Here is a 20,723-nt window from a genome sequence, read left to right as displayed (position 1 = left end):
TGAGACGTGGAATTATGTGGCTCATATGAGTGATCTGACTTATACTCACATTCTTCAGATATGTGAAATACTTTGGTTAATAAATGAAATGGGTAACATGTTAACACAGCACACTGACCCTAAAGAAAAGGCATCTCTCCGTCTCAGTTTTCCACTGATTCTGCACTTCGGTGGTCTGAGAGCCACACATTTGAAGGGCAAATTAAAGAGAAGACAGATTAGCAAATAAATCATCATTATATCTAACGGATATGTGCTTTATGAGTCAGCTTTCTTTGTGGCAGCTTTCTTCCCCTCAATCTTATTTCATATTGACGCAGATCCTGGGCAGAAACTGACAAAGCACAAATGGAAAGATCTTATTAAAAGTGCTGTAAGTGATTATTTTGAATATCACACATGAAATATATCCACTACCTGACTAATATCACTGCTGGACTCTGTAAATAATCAGAAACTAATCAGAAAACTAGCATATTTGCCTTGGAAAATATCTATAATGTAATATTTACGATTCAAATGCCCAAGCAACTGTTGCACTTATAATTAATTTCGGGTTTCTTTACTTCCTCTGTTGCTTATCATGATCTTACAACCTGTAAATAATTGCCTCTATTTTATATGCGGTGATATAGTGGTGAGGTCAAGGGTGACTATAAGTAAATCACAGTGTCTCAAGCTGCATCTGTGCTAGAAACAGGAAGCTTGTGAGAGCCGAAGCAATACAGTTTCCTTTTTAACACTGGTTTCGTTTTATCCCCCTACATTCACACACTCACTTTAAAGCTGAAGTTTAAAACTGAACTTTGAACTCTGAAATGTTTTTCTACAGACATCTGAAAGCACTTAGAGGATCCTTATATTCTGTGATAAGAATAGGTATTATACTGTTCAGAAACGCAAACACAGCTCTTGATCTGTAAAAGTGGAGGAATGCTCAGGCTGAGGGAAGGAAGGCCAACATGGAAACATCCTGCATCCCGATCCCTCCTGCTGACTCTCGTTTATTATCCCATTACATTCATGTAGGCAATTAAGCATCACTGACATTAGAAAGACAACATGTTGTCATGCCAGGTCTTATAACTAGAAGCTATACACTGCCCGGCAGGGGCGTCGCTAGACCCTTTTTAGGGGGGCTTCAGCTAGCCTTCTGTCTAGCCCCCCTAAACTTCTGCCTAGCCCCCCTAAACTTCTGTCTAGCCCCCCTAAACTTCTGTCTAGCCCCCCTAAACTTCTGCCTAGTCCCCCTAAACTTCTGCCTAGCCCCCCTAAACTTCTGCCTAGCCCCCCTAAACTTCTGTCTAGCCCCCCTAAACTTCTGTCTAGCCCCCTAAACTTCTGCTTAGGCCCCCTAAACTTCTGCCTAGCCCCCCTAAACTTCTGTCTAGCCCCCCTAAACTTCTGCCTAGCCCCCCTAAACTTCTGCCTAGCCCCCCTAAACTTCTGCCTAGCCCCCCTAAACTTCTGTCTAGCCCCCCTAAACTTCTGCCTAGCTTCCCTAAACTTCTGTCTAGCCCCCCTAAACTTCTGCCTAGCCCCCCTAAACTTCTGCCTAGGCCCCCTAAACTTCTGCCTAGCCCCCCTAAACTTCTGCCTAGCCCACCTAAACTTCTGCCTAGCCCCCCAAAACTTCTGTCTAGCCCCCCTAAACTTCTGCCTAGCCCCCCTAAACTTCTGTCTAGCCCCCCTAAACTTCTGCCTAGCCCCCCTAAACTTCTGTCTAGCCCCCCTAAACTTCTGCCTAGGCCCCCTAAACTTCTGCCTAGGCCCCCTAAACTTCTGCCTAGCCCACCTAAACTTCTGCCTAGCCCCCCTAAACTTCTGCCTAGGCCCCCTAAACTTCTGCCTAGCCCCCCTAAACTTCTGCCTAGCCCACCTAAACTTCTGCCTAGCCCCCCTAAACTTCTGTCTAGCCCCCCTAAACTTCTGTCTAGCCCCCCTAAACTTCTGCCTAGGCCCCCTAAACTTCTGCCTAGGCCCCCTAAACTTCTGTCTAGCCCCCCTAAACTTCTGTCTAGCCCCCCTAAACTTCTGCCTAGCCCCCCTAAACTTCTGCCTAGCCCCCCTAAACTTCTGTCTAGCCCCCCTAAACTTCTGCCTAGCCCCCCTAAACTTCTGTCTAGCCCCCCTAAACTTCTGCCTAGCCCCCCTAAACTTCTGCCTAGGCCCCCTAAACTTCTGCCTAGCCCCCCTAAACTTCTGCCTAGCCCCCCTAAACTTCTGCCTAGGCCCCCTAAACTTCTGCCTAGCCCCCCTAAACTTCTGCCTAGCCCCCCTAAACTTCTGTCTAGCCCCCCTAAACTTCTGCCTAGCCCCCCTAAACTTCTGTCTAGCCCCCCTAAACTTCTGCCTAGCCCCCCTAAACTTCTGCCTAGGCCCCCTAAACTTCTGCCTAGCCCCCCTAAACTTCTGCCTAGCCCCCCTAAACTTCTGCCTAGCCCCCCTAAACTTCTGCCTAGGCCCCCTAAACTTCTGTCTAGCCCCCCTAAACTTCTGTCTAGCCCCCCTAAACTTCTGCCTAGGCCCCCTAAACTTCTGCCTAGCCCCCCTAAACTTCTGCCTAGCCCCCCTAAACCTCTGCCTAGCCCCCCTAAACTTCTGCCTAGGCCCCCTAAACTTCTGCCTAGGCCCCCTAAACTTCTGTCTAGCCCCCCTAAACTTCTGTCTAGCCCCCCTAAACTTCTGCCTAGGCCCCCTAAACTTCTGCCTAGCCCCCCTAAACTTCTGCCTAGCCCCCCTAAACTTCTGTCTAGCCCCCCTAAACTTCTGCCTAGCCCCCCTAAACTTCTGTCTAGCCCCCCTAAACTTCTGCCTAGCCCCCCTAAACTTCTGCCTAGGCCCCCTAAACTTCTGCCTAGCCCCCCTAAACTTCTGCCTAGCCCCCCTAAACTTCTGCCTAGCCCCCCTAAACTTCTGCCTAGCCCCCCTAAACTTCTGCCTAGCCCCCCTAAACTTCTGCCTAGCCCCCTAAACTTCTGCCTAGGCCCCCTAAACTTCTGCCTAGCCCCCCTAAACTTCTGCCTAGCCCCCCTAAACTTCTGCCTAGCCCCCCTAAACTTCTGCCTAGCCCCCCTAAACTTCTGCCTAGCCCCCCTAAACTTCTGCCTAGCCCCCCTAAACTTCTGCCTAGCCCCCCTAAACTTCTGCCTAGCCCCCCTAAACTTCTGTCTAGCCCCCCTAAACTTCTGCCAAGCCCCCCTAAACTTCTGCCTAGCCCCCCTAAACTTCTGCCTAGGCCCCCTAAACTTCTGCCTAGCCCCCCTAAACTTCTGCCTAGCCCCCCTAAACTTCTGCCTAGCCCCCCTAAACTTCTGCCTAGCCCCCCTAAACTTCTGCCTAGCCCCCCTAAACTTCTGCCTAGGCCCCCTAAACTTCTGCCTAGGCCCCCTAAACTTCTGTCTAGCCCCCCTAAACTTCTGTCTAGCCCCCCTAAACTTCTGCCTAGGCCCCCTAAACTTCTGCCTAGCCCCCCTAAACTTCTGCCTAGCCCCCCTAAACTTCTGTCTAGCCTCCCTAAACTTCTGCCTAGCCCCCCTAAACTTCTGTCTAGCCCCCCTAAACTTCTGCCTAGCCTCCCTAAACTTCTGCCTAGCCCCCCTAAAAAATGTGTGATTAATGTAGGCTACACAAATTTGTGTTCGCTTCAGTCTTGTTATAATCAGATTCAGCGCGTTCTTCATCTTCAATCCGCAGCGGCGCCGGGCAGAGAGCACGTCAGAAACAGAGGACAGGGTGTGTGTGTGTGTGTGTGTTCATCTGAGCCTCATTGGTCTGTCACTGCTCGTCAATGTCAGAATATTTGAGATGACCAATCAAATCAAAGTAGGAGGAGTCCACAAACGCTGCTGAGCGCGAATTTTAACGGTGTGTGACTCGACGCGTACGGTCAAGTGCGAGATAAGATGTAAATAGCTAAACTTAACATTTCATATTTGACATTTTTTTTGGTCATAAATGTTAAACGAATGACAAAAAATAATCAGGAAAACTAATATAGTTTGTCTAATTTCGCCATTTTGAACTGAAAATAGGCCTATGTAACGTGACTTGTGTAATGTAATAATTAGTTTACTGTCATTGTGAGGGGACAAGAAACATTAACAAAGCCGTTTTCATCATGTTAGGCACAAGATTAATAATGAATGTGTACATATTGAGAATATAATTCAAATTGTAGCCTTTAGTAAATTAAAAAAGCTCAGCATGTTTTGACAAATAATCTACTGCCCACTGACATGGTTTTAAAGCTATTTCTTATCCTTTTTTTGTCTTAAAAACGTCTTGAAATGCACATATCAGAGAAATAAAAAAATTGAACCCCCTACCAACCTCAAATTTAAGACAAATTTAAGAATATAAATTTGCTGGGCCCTTTCTACGGCCCTTTATTAGGCATAAGATCAATAATGAATGTGTACACTAAATATTGTGAATGCATTTAATAAACTTAATTACCTAGCTTTAGTAGCTTTCAGTAAATAAACGCGTCTGAGAAAATGATTCATAGGCAAAATCAACCTATCAGTTGACCCTATGTTACTTTCTTCACTGACAGACAATAATGAATAGCCTATATCAGTCCAAGCTCAGCTTTAGGAGGGGAAGAGACAGGGCAAGATAAAAACAAAGAGAAAAAGAGTGTGATGCTGTCTGATGAGAAGAGAAAAATAATCATCTGCCCACTGACATGGTTTTAAAGCTGTTATCCAATTTTTTTGGCCTTCAAAACATCTTAAAATATGTAGATCAGAGAAATCAAAATTTTCTCGGGGAAACCCAGAACCCCCCTATCTGCCCTACCTCACATTTGGGACCAGAGTGATTATAAAACCCTGCATTTGCATGGTAATGGAACTGGTTAATAGTGAACATTAGATCCTAAACTAAAGTGTTTCCTTTTTTATCATTTAAAAAAAAAAATCATACCCTCATTGGGGGCTTAGCCCCCCTAAAATGAAAATCCTAGTGACGCCCCTGCTGCCAGGCCTAAACAAAAAAGTAGCTGTTTGGATTTAAATGAGTCTATGATTGGATCATTATGGCTGTGATTATTATATTTCTAACATGTTATTGGCATACAGTTCTTCTAAGCCTAATTGATGGAGTGTGTAGCTTTTCATTTCTTAAACAACCATAAGACACATCATGGCCATATTCTGGGATTAAATTCATTGGAACGTCTTGACCAAAAATGGCTCCAATAGACTCTTTAGTATTTGCATATTTAAATCCAAACAGCGACTTTTTCTTTTGTCCGGGAAGTGTATATTCATGAGCATATACTGCACAAGGGATAAGAAATTGTAATACATATTATTATAGAAATTAATATAATAATAAATGTTATGGGCAAAAGTGATGTCAGGCGTAGGAAAATTTACATCTTTACCCTTTTTTTAAAATGATTAAAATATTATGAAACATTTTGTTAATCATATTATGTAATCGTGGTCAGAGTCAATTTTTTTTTCTTTGTGATAATGCTATGAAACATGCCAAATAGTGCAGACATTTATGAACACAAGCAAAAGCCAGAGAGAAACATTGAGATATTAATAACTGATTACGTTAGTAAATATGCTTTTTGCGAAATGTATGCTATATTGTATATGCATTTTGTTTTGCATAGTAAAATAAACCTGTAGCTAGTTTGCAAAATAATTTTGTCAAATAAATATCTTAACCAAGTTTAATGTTTTGTTTTTCCTTATATATATAATTATTTTTTAATCAAACTTAGGGTTAGGGTTAAAAAATGATATTATAACAACATGTTTTTAAATTGCTCTTACTCATCCAAATAACTTAACTTTTTAAATAAGTTATACAAGATTTGAATCATTTAAGTCAGTTTAATGTAATTTAAGTATAAAAGACTTGAAAAGTTGATTGTACTTAAAAATGTAAGGCAGCAACTTTTTTTATACAGCGTACGGTCATAAAAAACAAACTCTTGGACATCACTTTTGGCCACTGCTGTATATATTAAAATGTATATATCGAGCAAAACTATTCCAAAACTACAATATTCTATATACTGTATATAAACAGTAAAAGAGTTTTGCTCAATGGAAATTTTCTCTACATTTTTGTCTTACTGAATATTTCACTGGAAGTAAAACTGGTCGTGAATGCTGTTGATATATCACTGTAAATGTGTGGTGCTTTTCTTACTTGTAAATCCAGGCAAAATACAAAGTGGTGAATATGAAGTTAGGAACTCAGCGTCTTGAGAAAAATTACTCTTTAGGGACAAAAAAAAAAATGAAAGCAGCTGTAGCTAAAAATGACACACCCAGAGCTTCTCTGGAATATCATCCATGATTTAATAAACTCCATCTCTTTTTATATCAGCTTGCACACAATGGTAATGCATCACTTCCACATTAAATATTTCATGGAACCAGAAAAACATATTTTGCATTTCAAGTAAAAAGAGAACGAGCATAAATGCATTCATCTGCTTACCTCAACTTATGTTGCTCAGCAAAATGTGCATTGACACAGAACTGTGTGTTTCCACACATGCGTAGGCCCATATGGTCAGAGTGCCACTTTCTTTATATCACAGAGATGAACTGCATGTGCACGTTCTGACATTTGCACAGAACAACCCATGCTAAAGAACACGGGACATGCACAAAGCAGTGGCCATTAATGCAGTGAATGTGCAATGTTGTCAATCAATTTTACATCTATAATGTGACATATTTATGAGGGGAAAAGAATATTAGAAAATTAGATTTTTAAATCATAATGACTCATTTACAATAACTCCAGACATTTGTATTTGACCTCCAGGTGTTTCAAGATATACATGCCTTACCCAGAGCCAAACACAATGAGAAAGATCTCTGTTTGTCTCACGGATCCACCCAGCCCATCTGTAAGACATTGAACTCAAACCCAATGAGACTAATTACCCAACATCTTACACGTATCACATTTTCACTGAGACTGAATCTTACATACTGTAAGGTGACAGACATCAAGCTCTATTTCGAGGCCTAAAAAAGACAAATCTGAAATGAAACTTAATTCATGATTGGTGTCAGTGCAGTGGAGTCTAAGCTTGTGTCGTATTTAACAGTGTGGAGGAATGTGTTAAAGCATTTGACATAGTCAGCATATTCTGCAGAACTATAATTACATGTTCATCCTGCTTTAGTTGCAATATTTGTGTAGTTTTATGTCAAATTATTTTGCTATTATAAACTTAAGCTTTGTACTGCTCTACATTTTGTCATTTAACATATACTGTGATATGCCTTAACATAACAAGATAAAAAACACCCATTTTTACAAGATCATTTGATTACTATCATGTTACAAAAATGCACAAACAATACAGCCAATAGCTAACAAAAGCACATGCAAAGTCAAATGGAAAATAACAATGCACTTTATGGACTATACACCTGAACTACAGTAACAGGGAACGTTCTGACAAGGTTCTCTCAAAGTTATGAGTAAATTCTTTGTGTTCATTTAATGTTATCTGGTTTTTAATAATGTTCTCAAAATGTTAAAAGCACAAACATGTTATTTATACATAGTAGATCATGAAATTTTTTATTTTGAAACTTATTAGTTGGATGGTTATATAATGTTTTTGAAATATAAGAGAACATTCAAATCAAGTCAATGTAACTGTTCCTACTCGTCCTGCTTTAAACCGGGGTCTCCGGCGTGGGATGTGGGCGTGCTAACAAGGACGCTAAAGACCGCAGCCGCAAACATCAGTTGCTAGCGAGAGAGTTAGGTTCACACACAGCTCTTACTATGTCCACACTCAGCCATCTAAACCTCACTCCCATCCGGGTCACGGCACCAGATTTAACCGGTCCTACTCGCTCCGAGTGTTCAGTTCTCCTCTGGCCAACAAACCAACAGTGTGTGATTATGATTCAAAAAACAGTGATGTCACTGACCAGCTCAGTTCAGTTCTCATCCAATAGTGTCAGTGCAATATAAAGTGTCCCCAACTAAGCAAGTCAGAGGATCCAGTGGCAAGAAACCCAAACTCCATCAGATCTCACAGAATTCAAAAGTAACAATTCAGAAATAAGGTTTTCATAACCTAGTGGGAGTGTTAGCAAAATGTTCTGATATTTGTTAGCTGTGAACACAAATACACAACATCCAAATTTACAGCGAAATATAAACCTACAATCAACTTTAAATACCAAAAACCAGTTTCAAACTTTTAGTCCTAGCAATGAATGCGAGTAACCCGCAGCGCCACAATACTGTTTAGTTTCTAACACAGAATTCACCTTCATTTTTAGGAGTGGCCCACAAGGCCTGTTGGGAAAACATGCAGTTTACACAGCTGTCCCACACATCCTAATCATGATGAATATTTCCATCGCACTGGAAACTGCTTTCAGTTCTTCCTTTAGTGCTGTTTAGGGGCGAATCCAACTTTAGCAAAACACTAATCTCTGGAATACATTATGAGGGGAAAAATACAGCTAGAATGTTGCAGTTCACTGATCATTTTCTATGATTCAATTCTCTTTATTTTCCAAATACATGAACATAAAGACAATAATAAGAATTAAAACTAACTGTAAAGCTATTTTAGGCAAATTTTGCGTGGGAGAATATTCAATAAAAAATATATAAGGTTACCACAAATGACACAATGCTGGAATTATATATATATATATATATATATATATATATATATATATATATATATAGAATGCATAGTTGGTTTGAAATTTTAATTAATATGATTATTTTATGCATTTCAATGGCTTTTTTTCAAGGCCTAACCTAACCTAACCCTAACCCTAACCCTAGCCTATTACACTAGGCTTTTTCATTTCCACATCACAAGTTTCTACTTTTGCGTGGTTGATATGTTTAAACATCATTTTTTCAAGCCCTTTTGAACCAGTGATTTGTTTGTGTAAAAATCATTTTTAGCCAAATATAATTCATCAAGTATTATATTATATATATGACTATATATTATGTTATTGGAGCAGAAATGTGATTAAAACTGATGAAATAATTTACTGACCACCACAACAAATACATTTTTCTTTATACATAAATAATTTGTACTTGAAATCTTGATGTTGGAATAAAGAAGCTCATATACATGTCATATAAACTCCCGGTATTTCCCATTTGCTGTGTAAATGCTGCTGATTTAAAAGCCATGGACTCATTTGTCAGTTCCATATAGTACCCGATCAAAATTTCAAGGCTGATTGAATGTAAAAACCTTCAGTGTCGAGGTAAGGTTGCACAGACTTGCTAAGCTAACAACCAAATGGTCGCCAAATTAGAGCAGCTCTCCAGTAACTGACACAAACTGCAGTTCTTGGCCGGCGAGAGCTCGTTCTGCCGGCGCAGCTGTGTTTGATATTCCTTCGGCTTTACAGCGAGACAGCCGAGGCCTGGCGCCCACAGAGCCAGAGGAAGTCTTCAGGAGAAGAGTCTGCTCTCGAGCTCCTTTTCAACCCACTTGTTTAGTGCAGACAGAAGCGGTGGGCAGTCGCCTCGGTCCCTGAGGAAGAGCTCTGGCACGGGATGCCGTTTCCGTGGCGATGGCTTGGCGAAAGCTTCACCTCATTGAGCCTCGGTGCTCGTCGAGTGGCAGACGTCTCCGCATCTGCTTATCCGTACACACACACAGAGATCCCTGCTAGTGCGCTTTCATGAGAGGCTGCTCCACGCTGATATCATTCAGGTTACATGGGACAAACAATAAGTTCCTGCTCTTGCATTCAACTGATGTCTTTTGAACGGGTCTGAAGAGGACCACCAGTTTAAACCATAAAACATGATGGGGGACGATTCACGAGCATTAAGTGAGTAAGAGATGCCTTGAAGTTGCACCTGTTAATTGCATTTACCATAGCAACCGGTGCAACTTCTGCATCTGTGGTGTATAAGAGAGAGTTTCCTCCCACACACACACACACACACACACACACACACACACACACACACACACACACACACACACACACACACACACACACACACACACACACACACACACACACACACAGCTGAGAGAAATTCATCTAGAAAACCTCCAACTTGCAAAGGGTTTACAGTTTATTAGTTTACTGTAACAGCCACAGACATTAAGGTTTCACTTATTTGCCAAACTGATTTGCTATTTCAGGCTTTCCCAGCAGAGACAAGCTAATTCTGAGCTGATTTGTCTGAAGTAGAAAATGTGCAGTGTGTTGGATATCGAAGAATTAGTTTCTCGCTAAAGGTCTGAGAATGCAGAATCGGCTGTCTAGACAGTGTTCAGATACACTGGGGAATCTCTCATTCAGAATGTATGATTGAAGAGTTCAGACAAAAAAATTAATTTCTATCATCATTCACTCAGCCGAACTAGGGATTGATGCTTTCAAGCTTAAAAAAATTATGCAAAAGCACCATATGAAAGAGGTCAGCATGACTAATATACTATATTCTAAGTCATGTGATTGATTTGTGTGAACTATTGAATCAGTGAGTTGAACTTAAGCATTAAATGAGTCCAATTCATGAATTAATCATTCAGACTGGTTTTTTGAAATGTGGATGAACCAATTCATATGATTCAAATAAATGATTCATTCACAAATCAGAGATTGCTACGTCTTTCATAAACTCTCAAAGGCCGCATTTACATGACATGATTCATTCAGATGTTTTCCTCTCATATGCCACAGATCAGATATGACCCATGAAAAAAGCACATGGATTCCGATATTCCCAGATTGGTTTCAGGCCTCATTCATATGTGGAAATAAATCTGATATGAATCGGATACATGCATTTGTGTATATGCCATGTAAGCGGACAGATCAGATATTCCCATCAATGCGAGTCTTACGTCATTGAATAAGTGATGGTGAATTACATTCAATGAATACTTTACGTTTGTCATGATTCCTGTCTTGTGTTCCCCTTGTCCTATGTGGACTTGTGTTATTTCCTTTTCTATGCCATGTTTTGTAGTCCTTTGTAGTTTTTCTTGTAGATTAGTTCATGATTGTTCCCAGGTTCATCAATCTCCCCTGGAGTGTATACTGTATATACCCAAGAGTTTCTCATATTCTTTGTCTGGTGTTGTCCTTTGTTGGATGTACGTTTGGTGATGCTCATTCTGTTCCCTGGTCGCCGTGGTTTTCTTATGTTTATTTTGTTATTAAACTATAAAACTGCATTTGGATCCAGCTCTTCTTTTGTTTTTTTAGTTCACCCAGCGTTACTACTTTACTTTACTTTATTATTTATATAGAAGAACTTAAAGGAACAGGTCAACAGAAAATGAAAATTCTGTCACCATTTACTCACCTTCTCGTCAATCCAAACCTTTTTAACTTCTGTTCTTCTGTGGAACATAAACATCTGTACATTGAAAAACATTGGAGTAAAAAGAACATTGTATAAACTTTCATTGTATGGAGAAAAACAAACAAACAAACACTGAGGCATTTGTCAAAATACAGTATTCATTCCTGTTCCTGAAAGTAAGGTTAAATAAAAAATGACCGAATTTTCATTTTTGGGTGAACTACAACTTTAAGAGAAAGTGTGTTATTTCTACAATTGTAATGGGTTATCCCACTGACAAGTCTATGCAATTATTCACAACTCTTCGTTTTCTCCATTAGAGGTCGATGGTTGTCAGATTAACTAAATCTCTTATAAATCCTCAAAGTCCTCTGTCACTGCACAACCCTGGGATGAAGCGTTTGTATTGTGTATGCTTGGTCTCATGGTCCACAAATGCTGCCCTGACACTGATACAAAAAATGTAAACTTTTATGAATGAAATGAAAACAGAATTCTGAAAATTATCACACATGGACAAAGATATACAGAGCCAAAGGAAGTCATCTATAGGCAACTGTTATAGACACAATAATAATGATTTTTATCTGTGTGATTAGAAATAACACATTACACATGCTGTGAATATAAAACCTGTGCGTGATAAAATATTCAGGGTAAAAGAGAGACTGATACTTTTAGAAGATGCTAATGGTAGTGCTTTGAATTTTTGCCTCAATAATAGGTTCCCACCGGCTGTTACTTCTCTTTACAGTCAGGAGACAAAAGAAAGCTTGAGGAACACACATTTCCCACAGTTCCTTTTCCCAAAAGCTGCTGCGAGCGTCGACTGTAATTTGTCAGACCAATTAAAAGGCCATTTTGGGAAGTAAGAAGGTGCAGAAAGCCACACTCTTTTCTGTAGACCGAGCTGAAATAAAGCTGTCGAGACTGTGCTGTGAAGAGGAGCGTATGAAAAAGGGGGAAATGAATAATTCATGCTAGTTTTTTGTCACAGTTAAACTCCTTTTCTGTCTTATTTCTTTCAGCCTGACCTTGACACCACTCATTCAGCAGAAAATCCAGTATTTAACGCCTCACACAGGATCGCGGATGTGTCTTCTGTCTGTCGTTCATGAAGACCCCTATCTGAGTCAATCCTGAATGAACAAAAATGCCATTGTAAGTTTGTCTCATCATCATTATCACAGTTATGAAAGGTGTTTGAGACAATGGGTTTTGTTTGAAATATATGCAGATGAGAGGTATTCACTCTTTAAAAGATTCTGAATGAATGTTTGTAAAAAAAAATAATAATCCTGGAACCAAATGGTATCAAGAATGACATTAGAATTAAATTACACTGAAAAATTATTTAAAATTATGATTTAATTATTATTTCAATTCATCCAGTAAGATAATAGCCTGTTTTGTCCATGTTTTAGGGCTTTTATACGTTCCAAATACTGAGGAAATATTATTTGCAATGCATTATTTTCCTTTAGGAATAAAGGCAGGGATGAACTACACTTGAACTTATAAGTCTGTATGGACACAGACAGCTTTTGTAGCCCATGTCAATTTATTTTTGTGGTTTGTTCAATCTCACACTGTAAAGTTGAACACGTTTGACACTAACAGGAAGATTCTGTTTAAACGCTCAATCATTATTTGCACATGTGCTATCAATGTGTGTTGGCAGTAACGCATTACAAGTAACGCAAATCCATAATCCGATTACTTTATTAAAGTAGTCAGTAACACATTACTTTTAAATTTACAATAAAATCTCCAGTTACTTTGTTTCTCCATGTATTGACTGACAGCGCTCCTGTTGAGATAAACCGTGAGTAAGTGTGTGAGGCGTTGTGTGTGTGAACATGATGCTTACTGTAGTTTTAGACTAAATGTGAACATACATTTACTCATCTCGCTTGCACAAAAACAGATTCAGAATTCCTCAAAATTAATCAAAATCACAATATAAAAGAGCAGGCAAAAATTACCCGGATGACCTATGACTTCCAGCGAGATTCTGAAGTGTGTATATGATGGACATTTGACTATCTCACGGGAGAGGATTTGCGAATGGCAGTGAAGCGACGCAATCAAACACTGGTGACAATGACAACATGGCAGATGTAGTAGGCTATACTCTAGATTACATACATACTACACACACTCATCCTATATAGAACATACTTTTTTAGCGGTAGCTACTCAAGAGAGTATGCGATTTCCGATGCAGTGTTGAACTTTCTTTTCCTGGAAGACTTCCCTGCAAAGGACATTATTTATGGACTTTCAATGAACAATAACAATGAGAACTTCCTGGTTAACAATATCCTCATGCTTGGAAAATTTTTTGTACACAAATCGAAATACCTAAAGGTGAAACCGATGTTCTGTGCATTTTATGGAGAATTTGTTTCATCCTCAAAGTGATAAAAAAGAAAAACACATTTGTCCATTATATAAGAATATGATTTAAAAGAAAAACCTTTGCCCCTACATTGTTTAGTGTGTGTATTTGTTTATTTCATGCACCTGTTCTGTATGTATTCAATTTGTCTGTTTAATGTAAAGAATTATTATTGTCTTACTGTTTGTACATGAATAATTGTTCAAATAAAAAAATTAAAAAACGTTCTTTTCCTGCATCCAATAGAGCTCGGGCGTAGACGTCATGGAACGGTGCATTGTGGGTAACGGCGGCCATTTTAGAGGTCACGCATAGGCCGGTTTGGAAGAAGGTAATAGCGTAACCGGCCGGTCTCCGGATAAATAAAGGAGTTTATTGATTTAAAAACGATTGTATTGCTCCAGAATGAACAGAACTGTGAACATGGCAATGCTCTGTTTTTCATTGCAACTGTGTGTTAAACTTAGCAGTGGTCTGTTATCAAGAAATAACAGACCGCATTCAATATTAGTATTCAACCAAGCCATGTAATAATAACAATTAAACTACAGAGCTCCAGCAATAGAATAATATGTAAGCTATTAGTAATAATAAAGCGTTTTAACATTTAAGATACAGCTTCAGCAACAGAATACCATTTAAGGTCCAGTACAGAGGAGACTATAGCTAGAAATTACCACTGCATTTGTGTTTCTATAGGCTGATGCTTTCTAGAAATATAAGGTGCAAATTATGCCATAGCCAGTCAGTATTACACTAACCTAGTCTATCCACCAAAATCTAGATGAATAAGCGAGGTGACATTCCTAATCGAGAATTGATATGCTGATTTGGCTAACAGCTACATCAGTATTTTTTATATTTAACTTAACAGCTTGCTCCCAAAACACAGCAACATACTTACGGTTTTAATCTGAACAGCAGAACTTTAGTTTACTGCTAAATGAATACATTCAATGTAAATGTAGCTAGCTAGTTAACTCTGGCAGCTGAAAATCTATTGACCATGTGATAAAAATATCAGTTAGCCATTAGCGCTAACGGAGTTGACTACAAAGCAGTAAAAACACCACCACTTATATGATTTATGAGTCGTTTGCCCTGTCGATCGTGAGAACGATTACAGCAGTTCACAATACAGCAATACTGCACCATTTTCCTAAAAATAACCTAAATTAAACCTAATATTATCTAATGACCAACGTAATTACGTACTGCCTACTATACAGTGCATATACTTCCGTAACGTGATTCCCACAATGCATCGCGACGTGACGAAACGATCCCGAGCTCCGAAGTTATGACGTCACTGTGTAGGCCAAAACGCGGAAGTGAGTTTCCTTCCCCACCATAAAGTCTATGGGTTTTTTGAATGAGTTTTTGCTAAATCGCCTGAAATAAGGTCTGTGGTTAACAAAGCCTCTTAATATTTGCACATTTTGATCTATGACATAAAACACACCAGTTATAACCTGCTTGTGGTTTTTTTAAACTTTATATAGGCTTCAAAATGTATACATTTAGGATTAACTTGTAAAGATTATCTTGATAGACAAAACGTGTAAGGGTCACAACTCTTTGTTGAACACAGATCTTATTTTTTGCGATTCTCCTATGGGGGAAATGCGTAGCTTTTCGATCGAGGGAACCCATGCGCCGCTAACTTCCGAGTCGTCCTGCAAAGTGACGTCATAACTTCGGCACTCAATACAGAATGGCAGAACAGCTGAAATGTTGTTAGAGCTGCGCCCTCTAATGTACAGGCGTGAATTTGCATGTAAAATAATTAGTTTAAACAATGAGTAATGCAATATTGTAATGCATTAGTTTTAAAAGTAAATTATGAACAATGACCCTACTTTGCCCATGAAATTTCGCTAATGTGACCGAGCCTTTATCGCAGCTAGAAAAATCGGTTTGTGCTGATGACGAACGCTACATCATATTAAAAACAGGTATTAAATATAACCAGTAGTATTTTTAGGTGCTTTATTTTTGGACAGACGAAACAAATTTACCCCCGTCAAAACTTTACAAAACGAATCATTTTGAGGCTTGAACAAATGGAAAACCCTCATCCTCTCCCTTCCTGACTTTCCCTCTGTTGGGAAGATGAGGTTTGGGGAAACGGGGAGGACTGGTGCTGAAGCACACACATGTCATCGTGAGCCGTTTCAATTTTACTAAATAAAGACATTTTTGTAGGGTGTCAGCATCTCTGTGCCATTGTGCATTGTGCTGGAACCAGCAGCAGAAAATGCCCTCCAGATCTACATCCACATCAGCAAACACCAAACAATGGGCACTGCGAATGACTCACGCCTGTCATCGGGAAATATCAGCAGGAAAAACCCGTCCGGCCTGCTGAATCACAAACAAAACAAATGAGGCTGTGTGGGTCATGGAAATCTGGTGGCAAATGCCTAAATGTAACAAGCACCAGCGCCTCCTAGCATTAGAAAAGACACCACGCACTCATTTATCAAGTCTATTTACAGTTCATGCTTTCTGTCGAATACCTCCAGTCACAATGACTCCAGTAGGAAGTTTCTGAATCAGTACAAGATCTTTTTAAAATCAACATGAGTCTATTTACAGTACATCAAAATACTAGAAATACATCGCTTTACAAATGTAAAATGATTTGCACATTGACTTTAATATCTCTGTCTATTATCTAAGTTGTCTCAGTTGTCCGATTGATATCTCAGTAATTTCTTTTTAACTCTATACTGTCAATAACAGCGTGTTCATTTTTATTTCTCGAAAGGAATTTTGGAAGAAACATCTGAGATAACTTGATACGTATAGCTTATTAAATAGACTGTAACTTTATTAAGTTTGACGAGCTGTGAATGAACTTCGGAGCAATAAAAATTCCTCCAGGTAAACAAGTGTATTTATATATTTATATTTCCGTCTCAGTTGGTCGGCCCATGGAGAGTGTTTTAATAAGACGGCTGCATGAATGTCTGGCATTCCTTAAGGGATTTGCACAAGAACAGGAGGCTTGAGAAAGGGGAAACTAGACAAACTCCCACAGAGGCACTGCAAAGTTAGTGAGTGTGTAGTGTACACATATCTCCCTCGAGTATCTGAACCTGCTCTGAGAACTTCAGCATACGTTTACATTTATGCATTGGCAGACAATTTTATACAACATTGCACACATTTTTCCAGTTCATGCAATCCCTGGGAATCATACCTATGATAACTGGCTTTGTCATTATCTGAATATATCAATGTAATTTCATTAGATAAAAAAAAAAGTACATGCACACGTTTAATGCCAAACTTTTAAAGTGTTTTAGGGCTGAAACAATAGAAAAACTATATATATATATATATATATATATATATATATATATATATATATATATATATATATACGGACACAATAATTTGGACACTTTCTAGGAGTCAAATGTTATTGGAACATGTTCATACGGTCATATATGTGGTTACTCTGCTAGGGGACCTGTGTGAACCTGACTTCATACAGCCACTAAAAATCACCAAAAACACCATAAAAGATCCTCTAGCCATGATTTGTTAAACACTGACCTCTGGTGGTTGAACCGCTAGTCGCAACATCCAGATCGTGTTTGGCTGTTAGAATAGTATACTAACATTGGCTACTATTTTTATTATTCTGTAGAATATAGCATATTGTGTTCTATCAGGCCATTTTAATAAAGCAATGTAAGAGATGGCAGGCACAGTGACCGGGAAGGGACATGTTCGGTTCTCTTAGTTTAGTTGTGTCGTGGGGAACGGTAAAGTTGGGAATGTCATATTAACTCGTGGGAGCGGGATAAGTCGTGGCCACAAGATCATTTCTTTCGAGCTAAAGACATCCTTATGTCGTGGCCACGCGGTGTCAAGTTGTGGTCTCGAAGTCATCGTATGTTGAGGGAACGATATATAGGCTATATATATATATATATATATATATATTATCGTGCAAGCCACGAGTTCTTCATGTTTAGGGAACGATAGGCCTATCTATTTTGGCCACGAGTTTATGTGTAGGCTAAACAATGTGCGCGACCATAGAAAACCTGGTATTGCCAGAAATGGATAGCCCTATAATAATAACGACATGAAGGTGAGTAAACTGTGATGACAGAATTTACTCTCTAAAACACTTTAATGAAAATTTGAAATGTTGCCTTGTCAACCAAATTAATTTTAGTTGAAATAATTTTAAAGCCCCCCTGTAATCAATCATTTTATCTCATAAAACTCACCGATCACCAAAATACATTTAAAAGTTTTTTCCTTGAGAATTCTTCATGCCTTAAAGGTGCAATGTGTAATATTTCTGAGGATCTATTGACAGAAATGCAATATATGATCCATAACTATGTTTTCAGTGGTGTATAAAGACCTTGCATAATGAACCGTTATGTTTTTATTAGCTTAGAATGAGGCATTTATATCTCCATAACCGCGGGCGCCCCCTTCTATGGAGGTCGACATATTGTGTGGTCATGTTTCTAGCGTAGCCGACAGCGAACACACAGCGCTACAGAGCGCGTTTCCTCACTACCTTGAAAAAGAAGTTTTCAGTGGTGTATAAAGACCTTACTTAATGAACCGTTATATTTGTATTACCTTAGAATGAGCAGTTTCTGTCTACACACACCGCGGGTTCCCGATCATTGAAATGCGCGACATGTTTCTACGGTGGCCCTAAACGGACAAACGCGTTTCGTTACTATGTTGCTCTTCGTGCGAGGAAGCAAGCTTAGTTCAGCGAATAAAACACTGACACAATGATGAACAAGTACCAATAATATTCTCAATAACATATAGTTTTACTGAATAATTAAGTAAACATCATTTATTAATTCATCCTTGCAAAGAAACCTCATTGCTGAACTGGCTACTCTCTGCTGTCTCAGACGATGACATCACTTCCTGTTGTCCACTTTTGTTGGTTGCAATTCGTAACCTCACCACTAGATGCCTCTAAAAATCACACACTGCACCTTTAAAGTAGCTTGAATGCATCTCGACACCCTTGCCTCATTTAGTAAGCAGTTATAGGAATGTGCAAACTCACTCATTCCAGGGCTGCGTTCAGCCACAACAAAAAGTTGCAAAATGTTTTTTAAACAGAAACGGTGGTGCGTTGAACACCCTGTCCTGATGATGCAAGAGTTGCATCTATGGCAGCTGAGAAGGCCATTCTTTGTGTTCTTTTTGAAGAATTTTAATACTGCAAAATACACTCGATGTTACAGTCACTGCCCTAGCCGTCCAAAATAACAGAGAACATCCCAAATCAAGTGAAGGGATTTGTGGAAACTGTGGTTCCTAATTATTGTGATCCAACATTTGCCTCGTATTTCAGGATGAAAAGACAAACATTGATTTCAGGTGAAGGATAATCCGCTTCTTAACTCCGAGACTGTTTTATGATATATATGACCTTATTATTTTTATTGTGAGTATTAGGCTTAACATTATTGCTGATCACTGTTGATATGCTATATTTTTACTATAAAACTCTTACGACAAACATGTCTTCTATAATATCTTCAATTGTTGCGTATACGGAGCAGCAGCGAACACATTTATAAACGACTTTCCTTGGACCCAGTGTGCGAGCTGTCTCTTTAATACCGCGTGCTTTATATACTGTACATGTTGCTGCTGATTGGGCTGATATTTTTGACACAAGAGAAAACGAATCTCAAACCCCGTTGCACACCGTTTCCAGCAAACATGTCCAGCAAAACCTTGGCACTTATTTGAGCTTGAACGATGAACCTGCCCCAACTCAGAGATCCACTCGTTGACGATCACACGTTGATCTGATTGGTCACAAGGTAGTTTGTGACGTCAGAAACACCAGCGATTTCTTTGGTTCACTGCAGTTTTAAGGAGAAAATACTCAGCAATGCTGTCGACTTATGAATTTACACATGGTTTGTCTTAAAGGATTTTAAAACATTAAAACCTAACCCGAACCCAAACAATAAAAGCTTGAATTTCACCACAGCGGGACTGTTGAAATATACTGAAACTGAAAAAAATACTGAAACTGAAATAGGAAGTCTATAAATGAAAGTCAAATATATATATATATATAAAACTAATAAAAATGGCACAAAAGTTCATAACAACATTACTAAAACTTAAATTAATACTGAAACTGAAAATATAAAAATAAAAAATGAATTCAAAATATTAATAAATACAATAAAATTATTAAAATATATACAAAAAAAGCACTTTTTTAAGGAAAAGCACTATTTTAAGGAAAACTGTCAAATGGACTTGTTTACGTTGCCTCATCTGACTTTTGGGAGCAAAATTCAGCTGATTTCATCAGTGAAAGAATGAAAGTGAAGCGTCACAATGCTCTAAAAATCAAAACCCTCTTCTGAGCGTAATTATGCTGTAGATTTGATTTTCAGCTCATTTGCATAATGTCTTAAAAATGCAAAAATGTCAGGCTCTGCTATCAAATAAAATCTGGATTGGATAGGAATTGGATAGTAAAATCTATATTATAACACCCATAATAAGCCTATATTTTCCACAAGGAAAAAGCATTTTGTATTGGGACTAAATAACATTTTATTTCAATTGTAAAAAATATTATAGGGTTAAAAAACTTTAGGGTTAGTCTGGTGGTAATAATAATAATTACCGTTACCATAATTTAAGAACAAGAGGCATGACTGTTTTTGTAATGCAAGTTATTTTGTGTATTCATCAGCTACATATTTAGACCAATAAAAGGCCGAGTTAACTCGCTATGGTCCTGAAGAAGTCACTCTTGTACTCCTTGCTCAAAAAATGACTGCATTGAAAATGAATGCAAAAAAAATTTCATCTAGTGGAATGTTTGGTACTGCGTCCAAACAAAATCTTACTGAAAGCTCTTTTTTTGAGACACCAACCTCAAATTTAACACTAAGTTTTGTATCCCACTTTTGCTCTTTTCAGCCGCATGGTGTGAAAAGTCCAAGGCTGGTAAACA

The sequence above is a fragment of the Siphateles boraxobius genome, unplaced genomic scaffold (genome assembly GCF_051911475.1).
Source record: "Siphateles boraxobius isolate OS27281-9 unplaced genomic scaffold, OSU_SipBor_1 80, whole genome shotgun sequence".
Taxonomy (NCBI): domain Eukaryota; kingdom Metazoa; phylum Chordata; class Actinopteri; order Cypriniformes; family Leuciscidae; genus Siphateles; species Siphateles boraxobius.
Note: the sequence above shows the minus strand (reverse complement) of the source record.